This window comes from Nicotiana sylvestris, chromosome 8, assembly GCF_000393655.2.
Source record: "Nicotiana sylvestris chromosome 8, ASM39365v2, whole genome shotgun sequence".
Lineage (NCBI taxonomy): Eukaryota > Viridiplantae > Streptophyta > Magnoliopsida > Solanales > Solanaceae > Nicotiana > Nicotiana sylvestris.
In genome coordinates, this window is record NC_091064.1 from 180,891,518 (window position 1) to 180,914,760 (window position 23,243).

The window sequence follows — 23,243 nt, forward strand, 5'->3', positions numbered from 1 at the left end:
CATGTGTCCATGCTTCGGAAATATCATGGCGATCCATCCCACGTGTTAGATTTCAGCACTGTCCAGTTGGGCAAGGACTTGTCCTATGAGGAGGAGCCGGTAGCTATTCTAGACCGGCAGGTTCGTCAGTTGAGGTCGAAGAGTTTTCCTTCAGTTCGTGTTCAGTGGAGAGGTCAGCCCCCTGAGGCATCGACCTAGGAGTCCGAGCCCGATATGCGGAGCCGTTATCTCTATCTTTTCCCCGACTCAGGTACTTCCTTCTTCTGTCCGTTCGAGGACGAACGGTTGTTTTAGAGGTGGAGAATGTGATGACCCAAAATGTCATCACTTGTTTTAAAACGAAACTTCCGTGTTCTGAGGCCTTGAAAACCTCATTTAGAGTCACCTCGATTTGTGTACGCAGTCCGGCTGCGTAGCTGGAAAGCTTAGATATGAAATTTTGTGAAAAATGATAAGTTTTGACTGTAAAATAAATAAATTTAACTTCGGTCAATATTTTGGGTAAACAGACCCGGATCCGCGATTTGGCGGTCCCGGAGGGTCCATAGGAAAATATGGGACTTGGGCGTATGCCCGGAATTGAATTCCGAAGTCCCGAGCCCGAGAAATGAATTTTTAAAGGAAATTATTTTCTAAAAATATTTAAGGAAATTTGAAATGAAGTTTGATTAGAAAGAGATGGTATCGGGCTCGTATTTTGGTTCCGGCGCCCGATACAGGTCTTATATATAGTTTAAGTCATTTCTGTAAAATTTGGTTGAAAACGTACGCCGTTTGACGTGATTCGGACCTAAATTGCTAAATTTGATACTTGATGAAGTTTGAGAAAAAGTTCTTGGTTTTGAGCTTTGATTCATTGTTATTGAGGTTATTTTGGCGATTTGATCGCACGGATAAGTTCGTATGATGTTGTTGAGTTAGTACGTGTGTTTGGTTAGGAGCCCCGAGGGCTCGAGTGTGTTTCGGATGTGTTTCGGCAAGTTTTGAACTTAGGAAAAAGTTGTTGATTCATAGAAGTTGCAGGTCTCTGAAGCCAGGTCTCGCGGTCCGCGGTGGAAACTTCGTGGCCGCAGTGGGTACTCCGCGACCACGGTGGGATTTGTGTGGTCCGTTGTGAGCAAGGCCATGCCTCCGAGGCTGCACTCCTTTTTATGCGGTCCGTGGTGGAGCTCCGCGGCCGCAACCCTTTTTAAGCGGTCCACAGAGAGGGTCTAAGAGAAGTATAGTTAAACGAACTTTTCAGTTATTTTTCACTTTTCAGAATCCCAAAAACATAAGAGGCGATTTTTCAAATAACCTTTCTTCTCCAAATAAATTGTAATTCATTTTAACTAGTTTTCTTTAATCACTAACATCTTTTAATATGATTTCAACTTCAAATCATTTATTTTCATGGGGGAAATTTGGTGTTTTGGGTAGAACTAGGTTTTCACAAAAATGGGGATTTGGACCTCGATTTGAGGTCCAATTTCAAAACAAATTACATATTTGAGCTCGTGGGGGAATGGGTAATCAGGTTTTGGTCCGAATTTCGGGTTTGGACCAAGTGGGCCCGGGGTCGATTTTTGACTTTTTGGGGAAATCTTTATAAAACCTATTTTCATGCATTAGAATTGATTCATTTAGCATTTATTGATATCGTTAAGCAAATTGTGGCTATATACAAGCGAGTTGGTGGTGGAAACAAGAGCTAAAGTCGGTAATTGAGGCTTGAATTGTGTTCGTTGCATCGAGGTAAGTGTTTAGTCTAACCTTAGCTTGAGGAATTAGGAGTTGTGTCCTATTTGTTATTTATTTCTTGTCGAGTACGACGTATAGGCATGGTGACGAGTATCTATACGTTGGTGTCAAGCATGACCGTGAGTCTTATATTGTGATTTTTCATGATTTTGTGGTATTATTCATGCCTTGGTGAAGATTTCTAATTGTTGTATAAAGTTTGTGGAAAGAATTGTGATCTATAAACATTGAGGAGCGTTGGCTCAAGTTGTATAGAGAAATTGTGAAAATAGTAGTGACAATTGAACTTTTAGAGCATTGGCTCGAGTTGTGAAATGAGTTGTGGAAGTATAAGTGATAATCGCACCTCTAGAGCATTGGCTCGAGTTGTGAAGTGAATTGTGAAGTAAAATTGAGAAAGAGAAGACATCATTATGTTGTCACCCTTGACAGGCTATTATTGATTTATTTGTTGTTCCCTTGCCGGGATTTAATTGTTTAATTGTTGCTCCCTTGCCGGGATTTAATTGTTTAACTGTTGTTCCCTTGCCGGGATCTCTATTACATTTTTGTTTATTTCCTTACCCTATTGTTGTGATTATTGTTTGGGTGAGGAAGAGAGTTAAAGCACGAAGGGTGATGGCGTGCATTGTTTGTTATTGTGAGGAAAGAGTGTAAAACACGAAGGGTGATGTCGCGCCGCACAATGTACCATTTCGTGCCAATTTTATTGATTATTTAGTGAGGAAAGAGAGTAAAAGCATGAAGGTGATGTCGTGCACATTTTTATTATATGATTGCTTTTGTGAGGACGAGAGTAAAAGCACGAAGGGTGATGTCGTGCATTTGTTGATTTCTAATTCTTTTTAATATCCGAGTTATATTGTTTCTTTCATTACTTGTTGTTATTTGATTTACTTCGAGGTTATAGATTCCCTTACCCTAATTGCCTTGTGATTGTTGTTTGGGTAAGGAAGAGTGTAAAGCACGCAAGGTGATGCCGTGTATTGTTTTGGTGAGAGAGAGTAAAAGCACGAAGGGTGATGTCGTGCACTTGTTTTGATTCCTAATTTTTATTGATAATTGTGTTACAGTTTTCTCTACACTAAATTGCTGATTTCCTATTGATACTTGTTGTTTCCACGCAGCATGTTTTCCCCCTCCTATACTTGACTGTACATGACTGTTTCTTTCTGTACTTCTTTTCTATTGTATTTAGTTAAATTGCACAGGTTTATGTGGTAGTCTGGTCCTAGCCTCATCACTACTTCGCCGAGGTTAGGCTAGACACTTACCAGCACATGGGGTCGGTTGTGCTGATACTACACTCTGCACTATGTGCAGATCCATGAGCAGCTTTCAGACAGTAGTTGCAGGGCTTCCTTCAGTCCACTCGGAGACCCAAGGTAGACCTGCAGGCGTCCGCAGGCCCTAGCGTCTCCCTCTATCTCTATTTCCTGTTTCATTTCCTTTGTTCAGAAACAGTGTATTGTATTTTCTTCAGACCTTTTATGTAGTAACTCTTAAACAGTCTGTGATACTGTGACACCAGGTTTTGGGGTATTTGAGATTTTATTTTTAAAAAAAAAGTTGTAAACATATTACACTGTCCCATTAGTAGGCACCATCACGACTCTCGAGGGTGGGAAATCCTGGTCATGACAATATTACACTGGAGGTATATATTTTTAAACATTAATGTCCAGTATTTAATACTGGACATGAATAATCCAGAATTGTTTATCCTAAATTCGTCAAATTTTACTTACTCCTTATAAATTATGCTTGAAATGCTACTTATGAAGGCATATAAGCCAGTATATTATAATGGAGAAGTTGAAAATAGTGGAAACTTGGTATCTAGAACAATTTACTGGAATTAAATAATTTAATATTTTATTTCCTGTATATTACATTGGAGGTATATATTTTTAAACCATAATGTCCCGTATTTAATATTGCACGTGAATAATCCAGAATATTTTATCCTAAATTCGTCCAATTTTGGTTACTCCCTATAAAATATGCTGGAAATGCTAGTTATGAAGGGATATAAGCCAGTATATTATAATAGAGAAGTAGAAAATAGTGAAAACTTGGTATCTAGAACAATTTACTGGAATTAAATAATTTAATATTTTATTTATTGTATATTACACTGGCGTTATATATTGTTAAACCACTATGTCCCGAGTTTAATTCTGAACGTGAAAAATCCAGAATTTTTCTGTACCAATTTTGGTTACTCCCTATAAAATATGCTGGAAATGCTACTTGTAAATGGATATAAGCCAGTATTTTATAATTGAGAAATGCAAAATAGTGGAAACTTGGTATCTAGAACAATTTACTGGAATTAAATAATTTAATATTTTGTTTCCTGTATATTACACTGGAGGTATATATTTTTAAACCATAATGTCTAGTATTTAATACTGCACGTGAATAATCAAGAACTTTTTATCCTAAATTCGTCCAAATTTGGTTACTCCGTATAAATTATGCTGAAAATGCTACTTATGAAGTGATATAAGCCAGTATATTATAATGGAGAAGTGGAAAATAGTAAAAACTTGGTATCAAGAACAATTTACTGAAATTAAATAATTTAATATTTTGTTTCCTGTATATTACACTGGAGTTATATATTGTTAAACCACTATGTCCCGTATTTCATACTGGACGTGAAAAATACAGAATTTTTTACGCTAAATTTGACTAATTTTGGTTACTCCCTATAAAATATGCTGGAAATGCTACTTATGAAGGGATATAAGACAGTATATTATAATGGAGAAGTGAAAATAGTGGAAACTTGGTATCTAAAATAATTTACTGGAATTAAATAATTTAATATATTTGTTTCCTGTATATTACACTAGAGGTATATATTGTTAAAGCATAATGTCCAGTATTTAATACTGCATGTGAATAATCCCGAATTTTTTATCTTAAGTTTGTCCAAATTTGGTTACTCCGTATAAAATATGCTGGAAATGCTACTTATGAAGTGATATAAGCCAGTATATTATAATGGAGAAGTAAAAAATAGTGGAAACTTGGTATCTAGAACAATTTACTGGAATTAAATAATTTAATATGTTTGTTTCCTGTATATTACACTGGAGGTATATATTGTTAAAGCATAATGTCCAGTATTTAATACTGCACCTGAATAATCCAAAAATTTTAATCCTAAATTTGTCCAAATTTGGTTACTCCGTATAAAATATGCTAGAAATGCTACTTATGAAGTGATATAAGCGAGTATATTATAATGGAGAAGTGGAAAATAGTGAAAACTTGGTATCTAGAACAATTTACTGGAATTAAACAATTTAATATTTTGTTTTCTGTATATTACACTGGAGTTATATATTGTTAAACCACTATGTCCCATATTTAATATTAGACGTGAAAAATACAGAATGTGTTATGCTAAATTTGACTAATTTTGGTTACTCCCTATAAAATATGCTGGAAATGCTACTTATGAAGGGATATAAGTCAATATATTATAATGGAGAAGTGGAAAATAGTGGAAACTTGGTATCTACAACAATTTACTGGAATTAAATAATTTAATATATTTGTTTCTTGTATATTACACTGGAGGTATATATTGTTAAATCATTATGTCCCGTATTTAATACTGCACGTGAATAATCAAGAACTTTTTATCCTAAATTCGTCCAAATTTGGTTACTCCGTATAAATTATGCTGAAAATGCTACTTATGAAGTGATATAAGCCAGTATATTATAATGGAGAAGTGAAAAATAGTGAAAACTTGGTATCTAGAACAATTTACTGGAATTAAATAATTTAATATATTTGTTTCCTGTATAATACACTGGAGGTATATATTGTTAAAGCATAATGTCCAGTATTTATGTCACGACCAGGATTTCCTACCCTCGGGGGTCGTGATGGCGCCTACTCATAGAAGCTAGGCAAGCCACGGAATATAGAAATTCTAACTCTTTCATTTTAATCCTTTTAATAACTTGAATTAACAGGAAATCAACACTTTAAAAAAATTATCGATGACAGAATAAGCGGAAGACTTAAACAGCTAAAAATGATCAAAATCAGTACTACAGTGCCGATATACTCTTCTACCCAGAATCTGGAATCACAATATTCACGGACTGTCTATGAGTACTACATACAAATGTCTGAAAAAGGAAATGCAGTCTGTCTCAAACAAGTAAAAACAAAACATATAAATGGATAGAAGAGAACGCCGGGCCTGCGGACGCCTGCAGGACTACCTCGGGATCTTTGGATGGACTGAAGGCTGGCTCCCCAAGTGCTACTGTCCCAGTGTTGCTCTGATATCTGCACAGAGTAGCATCAGCACAACCGATCCCATGTGCTGGTAAGTGCCTGGCCTAACCCCGGCGAGGTAGTGACGAGGCTAGGACCAGACTCCAGATAAACCTGTGCAGTTACATATATATATATATATATATATGTGTGTGTGTGTGTGTGTGTGTGTGTGTGTGTGTGTGTGTGTGTACAACAGAAAAATAAATGGGAATAAATAATTTAAATGGGAGGGGGTACATGCTACGAGGAAAATATCAAGTCCAGCAGAAACCAAAGAGAAATATGAGAGAACAACTCGAAATCTAAAACAAATCAATAATAACACTGTTGTGGCACGCAACCCAATCCCTATCATGTAACATTATTGCGGCGTGCAACCCGATCCATTTATATCATTGTTGCGGGGTGCAACCCGATTCAATTTAACATTGTTGCGGCGTGCAACCCGATCCAATATAACATTGTTGCGGCGTGCAACCTGATCCAAATATTTAATATTGTTGCGGCATGCAACCCGATCCATATATTTAATATTCATTTAGCAACAACTACACCAAGAGTCCCGGCAAGGGATCAACTACAAACTACACTATCCCGGCAAGGGATTCAACAGTAAAAATAAATACGTCCCGGCAAGGGAGAAACAACTATAACCAATCTCAACCCAACTTCTAATCATCTCAGCTAACATCAATACTCAATCATAAGTAAATTGCCACTAAATCAAATTAAATCCTTGCTCAATATCGAGAATTATCAATTAAAGCATCCATAATATCATTTAAGAACACAACAAACTCCAATTTAAGACTCACGGTCATACTCGACACCAACGTATAGATACTCGTCACCATGCCTATACGTCGTACTCGGCAAGAAGCAAATAGCAAATAGAACACAACTCCTAATCCCTCAAGCTAAGGTTAGACCGAACACTTACCTCAAACTTCAACGACCAACTCAAGCCTCAAACACCGCATTTCCTTTCGAATTCGGTTCCAAATCAATTGTATCTATACATAATCGACTCCATAACATCAATAAATGCTAAACAATCCAATTCCAATACTTAATTATATCTTTCTAATAATTCTTCCCAAAAATTAAAAAATTGACCTCGGGACCGCTTGGTCAAAACACGAGGTTCGGATCAAAACCTGATCACCCATTCACCCACATGCCCGAATATATAATTTCTTTTCAAATCCGACCCCAAATAATCAAAAAGCCGTAACTCTACCCAAATCCCTAATTTTCTACCCTTAATCACATGTTTTAGGCCTAGAAATCTAGTGGGTGTTGATAAAAATGGAAGAAAACAAGTCAAAGATTACTTACCCAAGAGGTTATGGTGAAGAAATTTTTCAAAATCGCCCAAGAGGTGTGGAGAAGATGAAGTTTATGAAAAATTGTGGAAATCCCGAAATGTGTTCTATTTTTGAAATTTAAAATAACTGGGTAAAAATGCTCTTCGCATTCGCGACAGGCTCATCGCGTTCATGATGAGTCAGGCCTGAGAGACTTTTGCGTTCGCATAAGTGGGCTCGCGTTCGCGGAGAAGTAACTCCTCGAGCTTTCGTGTTTGTGTCCAGGTGGTCGCGTTCACGTAGGGTATAGTACCCCTCCCCCTGCCCAGGCTATAAGCCTTCGCGTTCGCGATACCAAACTCGCGTTCGCGAAGGGAAGACACCCCAATGCTTCGCATTCGCGACCTGGGTTATGCATTCACGTAGAAAGAAATTTTCCTTCGGCACAAATAACACATCGCGTTCGCGAAGGTCCTCCCGTGAACGCGAAGAAGAAAGTATCAGCACACCAGAAACTGGAAAAACCTACAACTTTTGAGTTCCAAAAACCTTCCGAAACCCATTCAAAACACACCCGAGCCCTCGGGCCTCAAAATCAAACATACGTACTAACTCAATAACATTATACGAACTTATCCGTGCGATCAAATTGCCAAAATAACCTCAATAACAACGAATTAAACCTCAAAATTAACGAAATATTTCAAAATTTCTTAAAGCATCAAACTTTGCATTTACGCTCCGAATCACATCAAACGGATTCCGTTTCTTACCAAACTTCACAGAGTTATCTTAAACCACATATAAGACCTGTACCGGGCACCAGAACTAAAATACAGGCCCGATACCAACATGTTCTAATCAAAATTCATTTCGAAATCCTTTAAAGAATTTTAGAAAACAATTTTCTTTAAAAATTCCTTTCTTGGGCTTGGGACTTCAGAATTTGATTCTGGGCATACACCCAAGTCCCATAATTTCCTACGGACCCACCGGGACCGTCAAATAATGGGTCCGAGTCCGTTTATCTAAACATTGATCGAAGTCAAATTAATTCATTTTACAGTCAAAACTTATAATATTTCACGAATTTTCACATTTCGGCTTTCCGGCTACGCACCCAGACTGTGCATACAAATCGAGGTTATGCTAATGAGGTTTTCAAGGCCTCGGAATATAGAATTCAATTTAAAATCAAGTGATAACCTTTTAGGTCATCACATTCTCCACCTCTAAAACAACCATTCGTCCTCGAATGGACAGAAGAAGGAAGTACCTGAGTCGAGAAAAAGATGGGGATAACGGCTCCGCATATCGGACTCGGACTCCCAGGTCGATGCCTCAGGAGGCTGACCTCTCCATTGAACATGAACATAAGGAAAACTTTTCAATCTCAACTGACAAACCTGCCGTTCTAGAATAGCAACCGGCTCCTCCTCGTAAGACAAGTCCTTGTCCAACTGGACAATGCTGAAATCTAACACGTGGGATGGATCGTCGTGATACTTCCGAAGCATGGACACATGAAACACTGGATACACGGCTGATAAGCTCGGCAGCAATGCAAGTCTATAAGCCACCTCTCCCACTCGATCAAGAATCTCAAACAGGCTAATAAACCTAGGGATAAGCTTGTCCTTCTTGCCAAATCTCATCAAGCCCTTCATAGGCGACACTCGAAGTAATACCCGCTCACTGACCATGAAAGCCAAATCTTGAACCTTGCGGTCAGTATAACTCTTTTTCCTGGACTGAGTTGTATGAAGACTATCCTGAATAATCCTGACCTTGTCCAAGGCCTCCTGAACTAGATCTGTACCCAACCACCGAGCCTCTCCCGGCTCAAACCATCCAACCGGAGACCGACACCGCCTACCATATAAAGCCTCATAAGGAGCCATCTGGATACTCGACTAGTAGTTGTTATTGTAGGCAAACTCTGATAAAGGCAAAAACTAATCCCACGAGCCTCCAAAGTTAATGACACAAGCACGGAGCATATCCTCCAAAATCTGAATAGTCTGCTCGGACTGGCCGTCCGTCTGAGGATGAAATATTGTGCTCAACTTAACCCGAGTGCCCAACTCTCGCTGAACTACTCTCTAGAAGCATGAGGTAAATTGCGTACCTTGGTCCGAAATGATAGACATGGGCACACCATGAAGGCGAACAATCTTCCGGAAATAGATCTCAGCTAACCTCTCAGAAGAATAGGAGACTGCCACATGAATGAAATGCACTAACTTGGTCAGTCTATCAACAATGACCCACACTGCGTCAAACTTCCTCCGAGTCTGTGGGAGTCCAACAACGAAATCCATAGTGACCCGCTCCCACTTCCACTCGGGAAGCTCAATCCTCTAAAATAAACCACCAGGCCTTTGATGCTCGTACTTACCTGCTGACAATTCAAATACCGAGCCACATATGCAACGATATCCTTCTTCATTCTCTGCCAACAATAATGTTGCCGCAAATCCTGATACATCTTTGCATCACCCGGATGAATAGAGTACCGGGAGCTATGGGCCTCCTCTAAAATCAACTGTCGAAGCCCATCCGCATTTGGCACACAAACTCGACCATGCAATCTCAAAACTCCATCTTCATCTAATGTAACCTGCTTGGCACCTCTACGCAGCACCGTGTCTCTAAGGACACACAAATGGGTATCATCATAATACCGATCACGGATATGCTCCAATAACGAAAAACGAGCGACTGTGCAAGCTAACACATGGCTGGGCTCAGAAACTGTAACGACCCGACCGTTTGTTTTGAGCTCTAGCACATCGTTCAGTAGTTTGAGGCCATGAACAGCTTCACTTCAGGTATTATCACTTGAGCGCACGATCGGAATGGAATTCCGGGAAGTTCGGAGTTGATTTAGAAAGAGAATTCTCATTTCGGAAGCTTTAAGCTGAAAGAATTAGCTAAGGTTGGGTTTTTGAGTAAACGACCTCGAAATTGGGATTTGAAGGTTCCAGCAGGTTCGTATAATGATTTCGGACTTGGGCATATGCCCGGATCAGATTTTCGATGACTAAGGAGCGTTTTGCCGCCAATTGTGGAAGTTAGCATTTTGGAAGAAATTTCATAAGTTTGGGTTGAAGTGCATTTCAGTGTTATCGATGTCTGTTTGGGATTCCGAGTCTGGGAGTAGCTCTCTATAGTGATTTTGGAGTTGGGAGCACGGTCGGAAATGAATTCGGAGGTCCGTAGGTCATTTTGGAGTCATTTAGCTAAATATAGAAATTTGAAGGTTTTTGAGAAGTTTGACCGAAAGTTGACTTTTTGATATCAGGGTTGGATTTCGATTATGGAAGTTGGAGTAGGTCTGTAATGTTAAATATGGCTTGTGTGCAAAACTTGAAGTCAATCGGACGTGATTTGATGGGTTTAAACATCGAAAGTAGAAGTTGGAAATTTCAAAGTTCATAAAGTTTGGATTGGGGGTCGATTCATGATTTTAGCATTGTTTGATATGATTTGAGGCCTCGAGCAAGTCCATAATGTGTTTTGGGACTGGTTGGTATGATTGGTTGGGGTCCTGGGGGCCTCGGGTGGATTTCGAGTGGTTAACAGATCGAAAATAGAATTTTTGGAAGGTTGAAGTTGCAGGTTGCTGGTATAACCGCACCTGCGAGAATTGGGCCGCAGGTGCGGAGCCGCAGAAGCGGACAGAGGAGTCACATATGCGGTTTGGGCCAAAAGTGAAGGGAACGCAGATGCGGTCGAGCAGCTGCAGAAGAGGGACCGCACCTGCGGCGGTTGAGTCGCAGAAGCGGAATGGAGGGCCTGGTGAGATATCTGCAGAAGCGGTAGAAGTGTCATACCTGCGGAACTGCAAAAGCGGTCGAGGGACCGCAGGTGCGGAAGTGCTGGAGGCAGAATGGTTCTTTTAAAAATCAGGATTTGGCCATTTTCTCTCATATTTTCTTGGCTTGGCAATTTTTGGAGAGTTTCAAGAGGGGATTTTCATCATCAACGATAAGGTAAGCTTATCCCACATATCTTGAGTTAAATATATCGATTATGTATGGATTTTAGCATGTAAATTGGTAGAACACTTGGGGTTTGAGGGGAAACCAAGAAAATTCGTATTCTTGAATTTTGATCACAATTTTGGGTAAGGAATGAAGAGAAATCAGGTATTTGAGTCCGTGAGTTCATGGGTAAACTTTATCTTCGAAAAATTTAGGAATCCGGGCATGTGGGCCGAGGGCAATTTTGTCAACTTTTTGATTGAGGATTTGGAATTGTTATAAATTGGATTGTAATGAGTAATTGAACATATATTAATGGATTTGCATAATTATTGGCTAGTTTTGGAGCATTGTGCATCGATGCGAGTCTTCGAAAGAGCGTGGAATGCCAGTTATGGATCTTCGGAGCGAGGTGAGTCTCCTTTCTAACTTTGTAAGAGGGAATTGTCCCCATAGGTGAGTTAATTGGTTATGTGCTCCTATTTGTGGGGGCTACGTACGCACGAGGTGACGAGAGTCCGTGCGTAGCTACTATTATGTTTAAGTCCGGGTAGTTTAGGACTCAAAAGCATGCTATATTTGGAATATCTATAATCTTATTGACAGTTTGATTTGCTTAAATCACATCGAACTAGTAAATAAATTTCTAAAAAGATTAAACTTCATTTTCTTGAATTGTTAAAAGAGAATTGGCTTTTCCTTAGATAATTGTTCCTTGATGAATTCTTGATTGACTGATTGTTGTGTTTATTTATATTTGACCGCGTCACATGTATGATTCGCGAGCAGGGTAATAGATGCATCTATGGTTCGTGCCGTTCGACCCTCGGTGGTGCACAATTTAAATATTGTTGGATCGGGTCGTACGACCTCGACATGATTTGCGCATGCTTGTATTGCTTGCCTTGAGATTTATTGATATTGATATTTGCTCTCCCCTACCTGAGATAATTGAAAACTAATGGATTATGAATCCGGAGACCATTAATATAAAAAGGAACTTTTACTTGTTCGTGACTTATTTGAAATTACTGTCATTCTTAATAAATCCATGATTATTCGCATTAATAATATATCATTATTGGACCACTAGTAAGTGTCAAAGTCGACCACTCGTCTCTACTTCTTTGAGATTAGACGGGATACTCATTGGGTACACGTTGTTTTCGTACTCATACTACACTTTTGTGCATTTTTGTTGCACAGGAACATACATCTCTAGTGTCCTAGTGAGCGTAGCAGCATGGTTGATACGGAGATTTAGGTGAGCTGCATTTCCGAGACGACCCGCAGCCTCTCTTTCAGATTACTATATTTATTTTCTGTCCAATATTGTATTCCGGACGGTTGTTGTATTACATTATTTCTTAGAAATTGCTCCTGCACTTGTGACACCGGATTCTGGGATGTCTATGGGTTTATTCAGAAATTTTAAAAGTTGTTAAATGTTTCATTATTTATTTAGAGGAATTTGCGATGTACTGTTTAAACGTATAAAAGAAGTGATTTCGGAATATTTTAAATGAGAATTTAATTAAGTATTTTGGTTGGCTTGCCTGACAGTAGTGTCCGGCGCCATCATGACCCTTAGTGGATTTTAGGTCGTGACAGAAACATCCAACCTCACGAACTGATTGGCCAAAGTCTGAATATCCAAAGCAAGCGGTCTCTCACTGACCGGAATATAAGCAAGACTACCCATACTGGCTGACTTCCTCCTCAAAGCATCAGCCACCACATTGGCCTTTCCCGGATGATATAAGATAGTGATATCATAGTCTTTCAACAACTCAACCACCTCCGCTGCCTCAAATCCAACTCTTTTTGCTTGAACAAATGCTGAAGACTCTTGTGATCCGTGAACACCTCACATGTCACGCCATATAGATAATGCCTCCAAATCTTCAATGAGTGAACAATGGATGCCAACTCCAAATCATGAACAGGATAGTTCTTCTCATGAATTTTTAACTGCCGTGAAGCATAGGCAATGACCTTGCCATCCTATATCAACACTGCACCAAGTCAAATACGAGATGCATCACAATAGACTGTATAAGGCCTTGAATCTGTGGGCAAAACCAACATTGGTGTCGTAGTCAGGGTTGTCTTGAGCTTCTGAAAGCTCGCCTCACACTCATCCGACCATCTGAACTGGGCACCCTTCTGGGTCAACCTGGTCATCGAGGCTGCGATAGATGTGAACCCATCCACGAACCGACGATAGTAGCTTGCCAATCCTAAGAAACTTCAAATCTCTGTAGCTGATGCTGGTCTAGGCCAGTTCTTGACTGCCTCAATCCTCTTCGGATCAACCTGAATACCCTCTATCGATACAACATGACCTAGGAATGCAACTGAACTCAACCAGAACTCACACTTCAAGAACTTAGCATATAACTGACTATCCCTCAGAGTCTGAAGAACCACTCTAAGATGCCGCTCGTGCTCCTCCCGGCTGTGGGAATAAATCAAAATATCATCAATGAAGACTATCATGAACGAGTCCAAATAAGGCCTGAACACTCGGTACATCAAATCCATAAAAGCTGCTGGGGCATTTGTTAACCCGAATGACATAACCAAGAACTCATAATGCCCGTACCGAGTGCGGAAAGCTGTCTTAGGGACATCGGATGCCCTAATCCTTAATGGATGGTAGCCAGATCTTAAATCAATCTTCGAAAATACCTTGGCACCCTGAAGTTGATCAAACAAATCATCAATCCTCGGCAATGGATACTTATTCTTGATTGTAACCTTGTTCAACTGCCAGTAATCAATACACATTCTCATTGACCCATCCTTCTTCTTAATAAACAACACCGGCGCACCCCAAGGCGAAACACTGGGTCTAATTAAACTCTTCTCAAGCAAATCTTGCAACTGCTCCTTCAACTCAGGCGGGGCCATACGATACGACGGGATAGAAATGGGCTGAGTGCCTAGAAGCCAAATTAATGCTAAAATCAATATCCCTGTCGGGTGGCATACCCGGCAGGTCTGAAGGGAATACCTCAGGAAACTCACGAACAACGGGCGCAGAATCAATGGAAGGAACCTGTGATGACCCGGCCCATTGTCTCATGAGTTACCGCCTCGTTTTCCCTATTTTCTATTTCTTCATGCTTCGTTATCCGTATCTTGTGTGATCGAGTTGATTTGGAGTGGTTTTGGTAGGAAATGAGACACTTAGCCTTTTTAAGAAGGCTTAAGTTGGAAAAGTCAACCAAAAATTGAGTTATGAGTTAGAGGGCTCGGATGTGAATTCTGATGGTTCCGTTAGCTCCGAGAGGTGATTTGTGACTTAGGAGTGTTATCGGAAGTGGTTTTGGAGGTCCAGTGTAGAATTTGGCTTGAATTGGCGAAGTTAGTATTTTGACAATTTTTGGTTGATAGGCGAGATTTTGATTCGGGAGTCGGAATGGAATTCCGAGAGTCGATGTAGCTTCGTTAGGTGATTTGGGATATGTGTGAAAAATTTTAGATCATTCGGACATGGTTTGGTTGGGTTTTTTATCGAATGCGTGTTTTGGAAGTTTTAGAAGAACTTAGGCTTGAATTCGATGTAATTTGATGGTTTTAGTGTTAATTGAGGTATTTTGATGATTGGAACAAGTTTGGATGATGTTTTAGGATGTGTTTGTGCTTTTGGTTGAGGTTCCAGTGGCCTCAGGTGAGTTTCGGGTGGTTAAACGGACTATTTCATCTTTGGAAAAGTTGCAGATTTTTGTTTAGCTTCAGCTGTGCACCAGAAAATTTCTGGTACGAGGAGTCCAGTTTGGAAGCTCATATCTTGAAATATATAAGAAATCAGAAAAAGTGCAAAACATAAAAGTTGTATCCCTTGCATTCTACTTTCTAGAAAGTTAAACCATTTATGATTTGGATATTCTATCAGAAAGTTATGATGAAGCGAATATGGTTGGTGGATCAGTTTTGACCGAATTTTCTGATGCACTTTAGAAGCTCTTATCTCGGAATATATAAAGATTTATATGGTGTACAACCTATCAAATGAAAGATCTTCGAGTCTAGTTTTTAAATATTCAAACCGTTTGTCATATGGATATTTCCACAAGGCGTTAGAGGCATTTTAACAGAAGGTGTACAGCAGGGAAAATGGTAAGAGGATGTACAACCTTCACAGCGCAAGGTACACCTCGATGAAGCCTGGGCAGAATGTTTTTAAGTACTCTTGTCCGCGATTTCGGTCCATTTTTCAGCCATAGTTGATCATTTTGAGAGCTTTTTGAAGGAGATTGAAGAGGGATTCAAGGAGAAACGTTTGGAGGTAAGAATTTCGGACCTAAAACACATTTATATTGTGAAATCCACCTAGAAAATCATTGAATTCTTGCTAAAATGGAAGAAATAGAGCTTGGATTTTGAGATTTTGATTAGGGATTTGGAGGACCATTTGGGGTCGGATTTGAGAACTTTTGGTATGTATGAACTCGTAGGGAGATAAGGAACCCGTTGATATAAAAATTTCTGAATTTCGAGAAGTGGGCACGGGGCTCAGGTTTTGCCAATTTCGAGAAATTTGATATTTTTGATTGTTTTCGATTGGGTATTGTTTCTTTAGCATAATGTGACATGTTCGTTGTGATTTTGGTCAGATTCGACGCGCGAGGAGGTCAATTTGAGAGGCAAGGGCATAGCGAGCTAGAGCTTTGTCCAGTTTGAGCCGGTTTAGTAGAGTCTCGCGGATCGGTACGGAGACGTATGTATTTATCCTCGAGAGGCTGCAGAACCTTTAGGAAAAACTTCATATTCTTGAAATTCTTGTCATGCGACTTTGGTTGATCCGAGAACTAAACTTCTGTTATCCTATTCTCTCGTAGATGGCTAGGACTCGTGCTACTAGACGAGGTGGACGACCACCAGTGCCACCCATTAAGGCCACCAGAGGCCGTGGACGCGGTCGTCGTCGTGGCAGAGGCAGGGTAGCAAGGGCAGCACCTATTGATCCACCAGTTTCCCCTGTTCCAGTCCAGGCACTGGCAGTGCCTATTGTGATTTCGGGTCTACAGGAGACCTTGGCTCAGATCCTAACAGTTTGCACTGGCCTAGCTCAGGCAGTTTCAGCTACCACAGCAGCGGCTACTTCACAGGCCGGGGGAGGCAACCAAACCCCCGCTGCTCGCACACCTGAGCAGGTGGTACAGGGATTGCAGACCCTGGAGGCACCTCCAACTCAGCCAGTTGCACCAGCTTAGGAGTTTGCAGTACCAGTTATGCCAGATGATGAGCACCGCCATCTTGAGAGGTTTGGCAGGCTCTAGCCTCCGTCATTTAGTGGTGATGAGAGCGAGGATGCCCAGGGTTTTCTTGACAAGTGTCAGCGGATGCTCCGTACAGCAGGGATACTTGAGACTAATGGTGTGGCATTTACTACTTTTTAATTTACTAGGGCTTCCTTCACTTGGTGGGAGGCATATGAGAGGCGTAGGCCGGTTGGTGCAACGCCCCTTACTTGGCAGGAGTTCTCCACTCTCTTCTTGGAGAGGTATGTACCACAGTCCCGCAGGGAGGAGCTGCGCAGGCAGTTTGAGTGGCTAAAGTAGGGAGATATGATTGTGTCTCAGTATGAGGCAAGGTTTCTGAGTTGGCTCGTCATGCTAGTTGGATGATTCCGACCGATTGTGAGCGGATCAGGAGATTTGTTGATGGCCTTAATTACCATCTTCGTATCTTGATGACTAGAGAGAGAGTTTTGGGTGTTTCATTTGAGGAGGTGGTTGATATTGCTCGGGAGATTGAGACGGCTCGCCGGCAGGATAGAGAGGAGAGGGAGGCCAAGAGGCCTCGAGGTTTTGGTAGTTTCAGTGGTGCTCCGTCTAGGGGCCAGTTCCAGCATGGTAGAGCCCGTTCTTTCAGGCCCACTCAGTCGGCCCGTCCAGAGTATCGCGGGGGATCTTTAGGTCATGGTTATCATGGTTCTCAGCAGGGTCAGCCTTCACTAAGTGCCCTCCCAGCTCAGAGTTCATCTCGTGCTCCATCAGTACAGGGTTCTTCCGTGGAAGGTCATTCTACTGGTCCTTCTAGTGCCAGAGGTTCCCTTCAGTCCCTACCTCCAGCACCGGGTAGTTGTTACAAGTTCGAAGAGTTTGGGCATATGAGGAGGCAGTGTCCTCAACTTCATGATGTTCAGTATCAGCAGAGGGGTCAGCCCTCGACTTCCGCTCTAGTTATTTCACCACCCGCCCAGCCAGCTAGGGGTGGAGGTCAGGCAGTCAGGGGTCGCCCCAGAGGGGGAGGTTGCTCAGGCGGTGGCCAGGCCCGTTTCTATGCTATTCCAGGCCGGACAGATGCCATTGCTTCAGATGCTGTCATCACAGGTATTGTCTCAATCTGCCACAGAGATGTTGTTGTAATATTTGATCTCGGTTCCACCTATTCTTATGTGTCCTCATATTTTTCTCATTATTTGGGTATGCCCCGGGAGTTTCTTTCTTTACATGTTCACGTATCTACCCCGATGGGCGATACTGTTGTTGTGGACCGTGTGTACCAGTCATGTGTTGTGACTATTGGGGGTCTGGAGACCCGAGTTGATATATTTCTATTGAGCATGATGGACTATGACGTTATTTTGGGCATGGATTGGTTATCTCTGTGTCATGCTATTCTAGACTGTCATGCTAAGACAGTTACTTTGGCTATGCCGGGTGTACCGCGGATCGAGTGGCGTGGTGTGACTGATTATGTTCCTAGCAGAGTGATTTCTTTCTTGAAAGCCCAGAGTATGGTTGGGAAGGGTTGTCTGTCATATCTAGCTTTTGTGCGAGATGTTGGAGCTGAGACTCCTAGTATTGATTTTGTCCCAGTTGTGAGGGATTTCCCGATGTATTTCCTGCGGACCTGCCGGGCATGTCGCCGGACAGGGATATTGATTTTGGTATTGACCTGGTGTCGGGCACTCAGCCCATTTCCATTCCGCCATATCATATGGCACCAGCAGAATTGAAAGAGTTGAAAGAGCAGCTTCAGGAACTCCTAGATAAGGGGTTCATTCGGCCTAGTGTGTCACCTTGGGGTGCGCCAGTTTTATTTGTGAAAAAAAAAAGATGGCACAATGAAAATGTGCATTGATTAAATGCAATTGAATAAAGTAACAGTGAAGAACAAGTATCCTTTGCCTCGCATTGATGACTTATTTGATCAGCTTCAGGGAGCGAGTGTGTTCTCCAAGATTGATCTTCGCTCGGGCTATCACCAGTTGAAGATCAGGGATTTAGATATTCCTAAGACTGCTTTCAGGACTAGATATGGTCACTATGAGTTTCTTGTCATGTATTTCGGGCTGACCAATGCCCCAGCAGCATTCATGCATTTGATTAACAGTGTATTTCATCCTTATTTGGATTCATTCATCATTGTATTCATTGATGATATTCTGGTGTACTCGCGTAGTTAGGAGGAGCGCGCAGAGCATTTGCGTGTAGTGTTGCAAAAATTGAGGGAGGAGAAGCTTTATGCGAAGTTCTCCAAGTGTGAGTTCTGGCTCGGTTCAATGGCAATCTTGGGACATATAGTGTCCAGCGAGGGTATCCAGGTTGATCCAAAGAAGATAGAGGCGGTTCAGAGTTGGCCTAGACCATCCTCAGCCACAGAGATTCGTAGCTTTCTTGGGTTAGCAGGCTATTATCGCTGGTTTATTCAGGGATTTTCATCCATTGCATCGCCCTTGACCAAGTTGACTCAGAAGGGTGCACCATTTGTATGGTCGGACGAGTGTGAGGAGAGCTTTCAGAAGCTCAAGATAGCTTTGACCACAGCTCCAGTGTTGGTTCTGCCATCAACTTCAGGTTCATACACCATATATTGTGATGCTTCGAGAGTTGGGATTGGTTGTGTATTGATGCAGGAGGGTAGAGTGATTGATTATGCTTCTCATCAGTTGAAACTCCATGAGAAGAACTACCCTGTTCATGATTTGGAGTTGGCTGCCATAGTTCATGCATTGAAAATTTGGAGGCACTATTTGTATAGCGTATCTTGTGAAGTATTCACGGATCATCACAGTCTTCAGCATTTGTTCGAGCAGAAGGATGTTAATTTGAGGCAGCGGAGATGGCTAGAGTTGCTTAAGGATTATGATATTACTATTCTGTATCTTCCGGGAAAGGCCAATGTAGTGGCCGATGCTTTGAGCCGAAAGACAGTAAGTATGGGGAGTTTGGCGTACATTCCAGTTGGGGAGAGACCCTTTGCAATTGATGTTCAGGCTTTGGCCAATCGGCTTGTGAGACTAGATATTTTGGAGCCCCATCGGGTGTTGGCTTGCGTGGTTTCTCGGTCTTCCTTATATGATCGCATCAGAGAGCGCCAGTATGATGATTCGCACTTGCTTGTCCTTAAGGACAGAGTTCAGCATGATGATGCCAGAGATGTGATCATCGGTGATGATGGTGTGTTGCGGATGCAGGGCCGGATTTGTGTGCCCAATGTGGATGGGCTTAGAGAATTAATTCTGGAAGAGGCCCACAGCTCGCGGTATTCTATTCATCCGGGTGTCACGAAGATGTATCAAGATTTGAGGCAGCACTATTGGTGGAGAGGAATGAAGAAAGATATTGTGGGATTTGTAGCTCGGTGTCTCAATTGTCAGCATGTGAAATATGAGCATCAAAGACCGGGTGGCTTACTTCAACAGATGGTTATTCCCGAGTGGAAGTGGGAGATGATCACTATGGACTTTGTTGTTGGACTTCCACGGACTTCGAAGAAATTTGATGTTATTTGGGTGATTGTGGATCGGCTGACCAAGTCCGCGCACTTCATTCATGTATGTACTACCTATTCTTCAGAGCGGTTGGCAGGGATTTATATCCGGGAGATTATTTGGTTGCATGGTGTTCCAGTTTCCATCATCTCAGATAGAGGTACTCAGTTTACTTCAGAGTTTTGGAGAGCCATTTAGAGAGAGTTGGGTACTCAGGTGGAGTTGAGCACAACGTTTCATCCTCAGACGGACGGACAGTCCGAGCGTACTATTCAGGTATTGGAGGACATGTTGCGTGCTTGTGTAATCGATTTTGGAGGTTCATGGGATGAGTTTTTGCCACTTGCAGAGTTTGCCTACAACAACAGCTACCAGTCGAGTATTCAGATGGCTCCGTATGAGGCGTTGTATGGGAGGCGGTGTAGATCTCCAGTTGGTTGGTTCGAGCCCGGCGAGGCTAGGCTATTGGGGACAGATTTGGTTTAGGATTCCTTAGAGAAGGTGAAGGTTATTCAGGAAAGGCTTCGTACAGCATAGTCGCGCCAGAAGAGTTATGCGAACCGAAAAGTTCGAGATGCATCCTACATGGTTGGTGAGAAGGTCTTGCTGAAGGTTTCGCCCATGAAGGGTGTTATGAGATTTGGAAAGAAAGGAAAGTTGAGTCCACGATTCATTGGACCTTTTGAGGTACTTAGGAGGATTGGGGAGGTGGCTTATATGCTTGTTTTACCACCCAGCTTGTCGAGTGTGCATCCGGTATTTCATGTTTCTATGCTTCGGAAGTATGTTGGGGACCCGTCCCATGTTTTGAATTTCAGCACGGTTTAGTTGGATGATGATTTGACCTTTGATGTGGAGCCAGTGGCTATTTTGGGTCGTCAGGTTCGGAAATTGAGGTCAAAGGATATATCTTCGGTAAAAGTGCAGTGGAGAGGTCGGCCCATAGAGGAAGCTACCTGGGAGACCGAGCGAGAGATGCGGAGCAGATATCCTCACATGTTTGAGGCTTCAGGTATGTTTCTTGACTCGCTCGAGGACGAGCGTTTGTTTAAGTTGGGGAGGATGTGACCAGAGGCGTATCCAGGATTTGAAGAGAATGGGTGCACCGTTAAAGTTTTATAGACATTGGTATGATATAGGAACAACAAGTATAATTTTACAATGACAATAAGTTCATGAGCAAACTATAATTAATATTATAGTCACACAAAAAAAACATCATTCACTTTACAATTGTCCTCGACGAGTTTTCATACTTTGAAAACGGTTAATAATAACATCATTACTTACAGTCTTAAATATTCCACACTCTATAGAGCAAACTAAACAATTGTCTAAAAAATCTTCATCCATTCTATTGCGTAGATCATTTTTGATGTACTTCATCGATGAGAATGCTCTTTCCACACTTGCGGTAGCAATAGGTATAATCAAAGTCAACTTCACAAGTAAATATACATGTGTCCAAGTCTGATCAACTTTTGTCTCAACCATAACTCTAGCAAGATCTTTAATTCCTTTCAAGTTAAGAAACTTGCTATCACACTTTTGAGCATAGACAATGAAGCTATCAAGTTGAAAACCAAGTTCCCGAAGCTTGTTTTCATCAAATTCACTTGGATAATACTTGGCCAGTTTCATTATCTTGTTCTTGTCAAAAATTTTAAATGAATCAACCGGACTCAAACTAGCCATACCAAGGAGTAAGTCACTAGTCACTACATCAAAACGGCTATTAAGCTCTTGAAGCTCCAAATCAATGACGGCATAAAATACTTCCACACGAAAGTGATGTAAATAGGAAACTTCGGATCTCTTACGTTTAGACTTTCCAATAACATAGTCTTCATCCATGTTGGGAATTGCAATGTCATGTTTAATACAAAATGAGCAAACCTCCTCCATCAAAGAGTCCCATTCCTCTTCTCTCATCTTTTGTAGTCTTTTCTTTGCAAGGTCAAGCATTCCCATAGAAATAACGATATCTTGATCTTTCTTTTGTAGAACTTTGTTCAATTCATTAGTCAACAACAACACCTTAAACATCAAGTTCAACATAAATACAAATGCAAATTCTTGAATCATGCTCAAAAGATTTTGTGCGGAAAATCTATCAAGATGATATAGACACTCATGTTTCATATCTTTAAGCACATTAACAATTGAAGAAAATAAAACTATGAAATTGTCCAAGGTCTTATAATGAGACCCCCAACGAGTATTACCCGGTCGTTGGAGGCCTCCTTCTTGATTCAAACCTTGTCCGGTAAGAACTTCTCCAACTTTAATCAACTCTTCCAATTTATCCAATTGATGTTGCCGAAGTGAATCCCTGCGCTTAAAAGAAGCTCCAATAGTATTCAAAACATTAGGGACAACATAAAAAAAATTATCCACATTCGAATGCTTTTTAGAAAGAGCTACAAGTGCTAGTTGCAATTGATGAGCAAAACAATGAATAGAATATGCAGATGGAGTATCTTTCAAAATCAAAGATTTGAGGCCATTTTTTCCCCTTGCATATTACTAGCACCATCATAACCCTGTCCACGTATCTTGGATGGACTTAATGAATGTTTCAAAAGCAAAGAATAAATCTCTTTTTGTAATGGTTGGGAAGATGTGTCACTCACATGGAAAATACCCAAGAATCGCTCTATAATCATTCCACTTTTGTTGACATATCTCAAAATTAGAGCCATTTGCTCCTTATGTGAGATGTCTTTTGATTCATCAACTAATATTCCAAAATAATCACCACCCAAGTCTTCGATAATAGCTTTAGTTGTTTCTTTAGCACAAGTTTCCACAATCTCCTTTTGAATTGTCGGACAAATCATCATATCATTTTGTGGAGCATGGCGTAATATTACTTTTTTCACATCCGGATGCATATCGCCATGCCATTCCAAAAGTTCAAGAAAAGGGCCTTTATATTCAGAATCTTCCCTTTCATCATGTCCACGAAATGGAAATCCCGATCTTAAGAGAAACCTTGCCACATCTATTGAGGCTTTTAAGCGCATACAATAATCACTTTTTACTTTTTCTCTTTGCTTGTCAAAAGAAGAAAGAATCGATTGACGTTGATTTTTCAAATCTTGCATCCTATTAAAACACTTATGATGGATATCGTTCACATCACCAACATGTGCCTTAAGTCTTTCC

General features: G+C 41.1%; 1 pseudogene; it reads right to left on the reverse strand.

The window, feature by feature from the left end:
* Positions 1–21,302: 21,302 nt before the first annotated feature.
* LOC104226964 (uncharacterized) lies at positions 21,303–22,915 on the reverse strand (annotated as a pseudogene).
* Between the last annotated feature and the right edge of the window lie 328 nt (positions 22,916–23,243).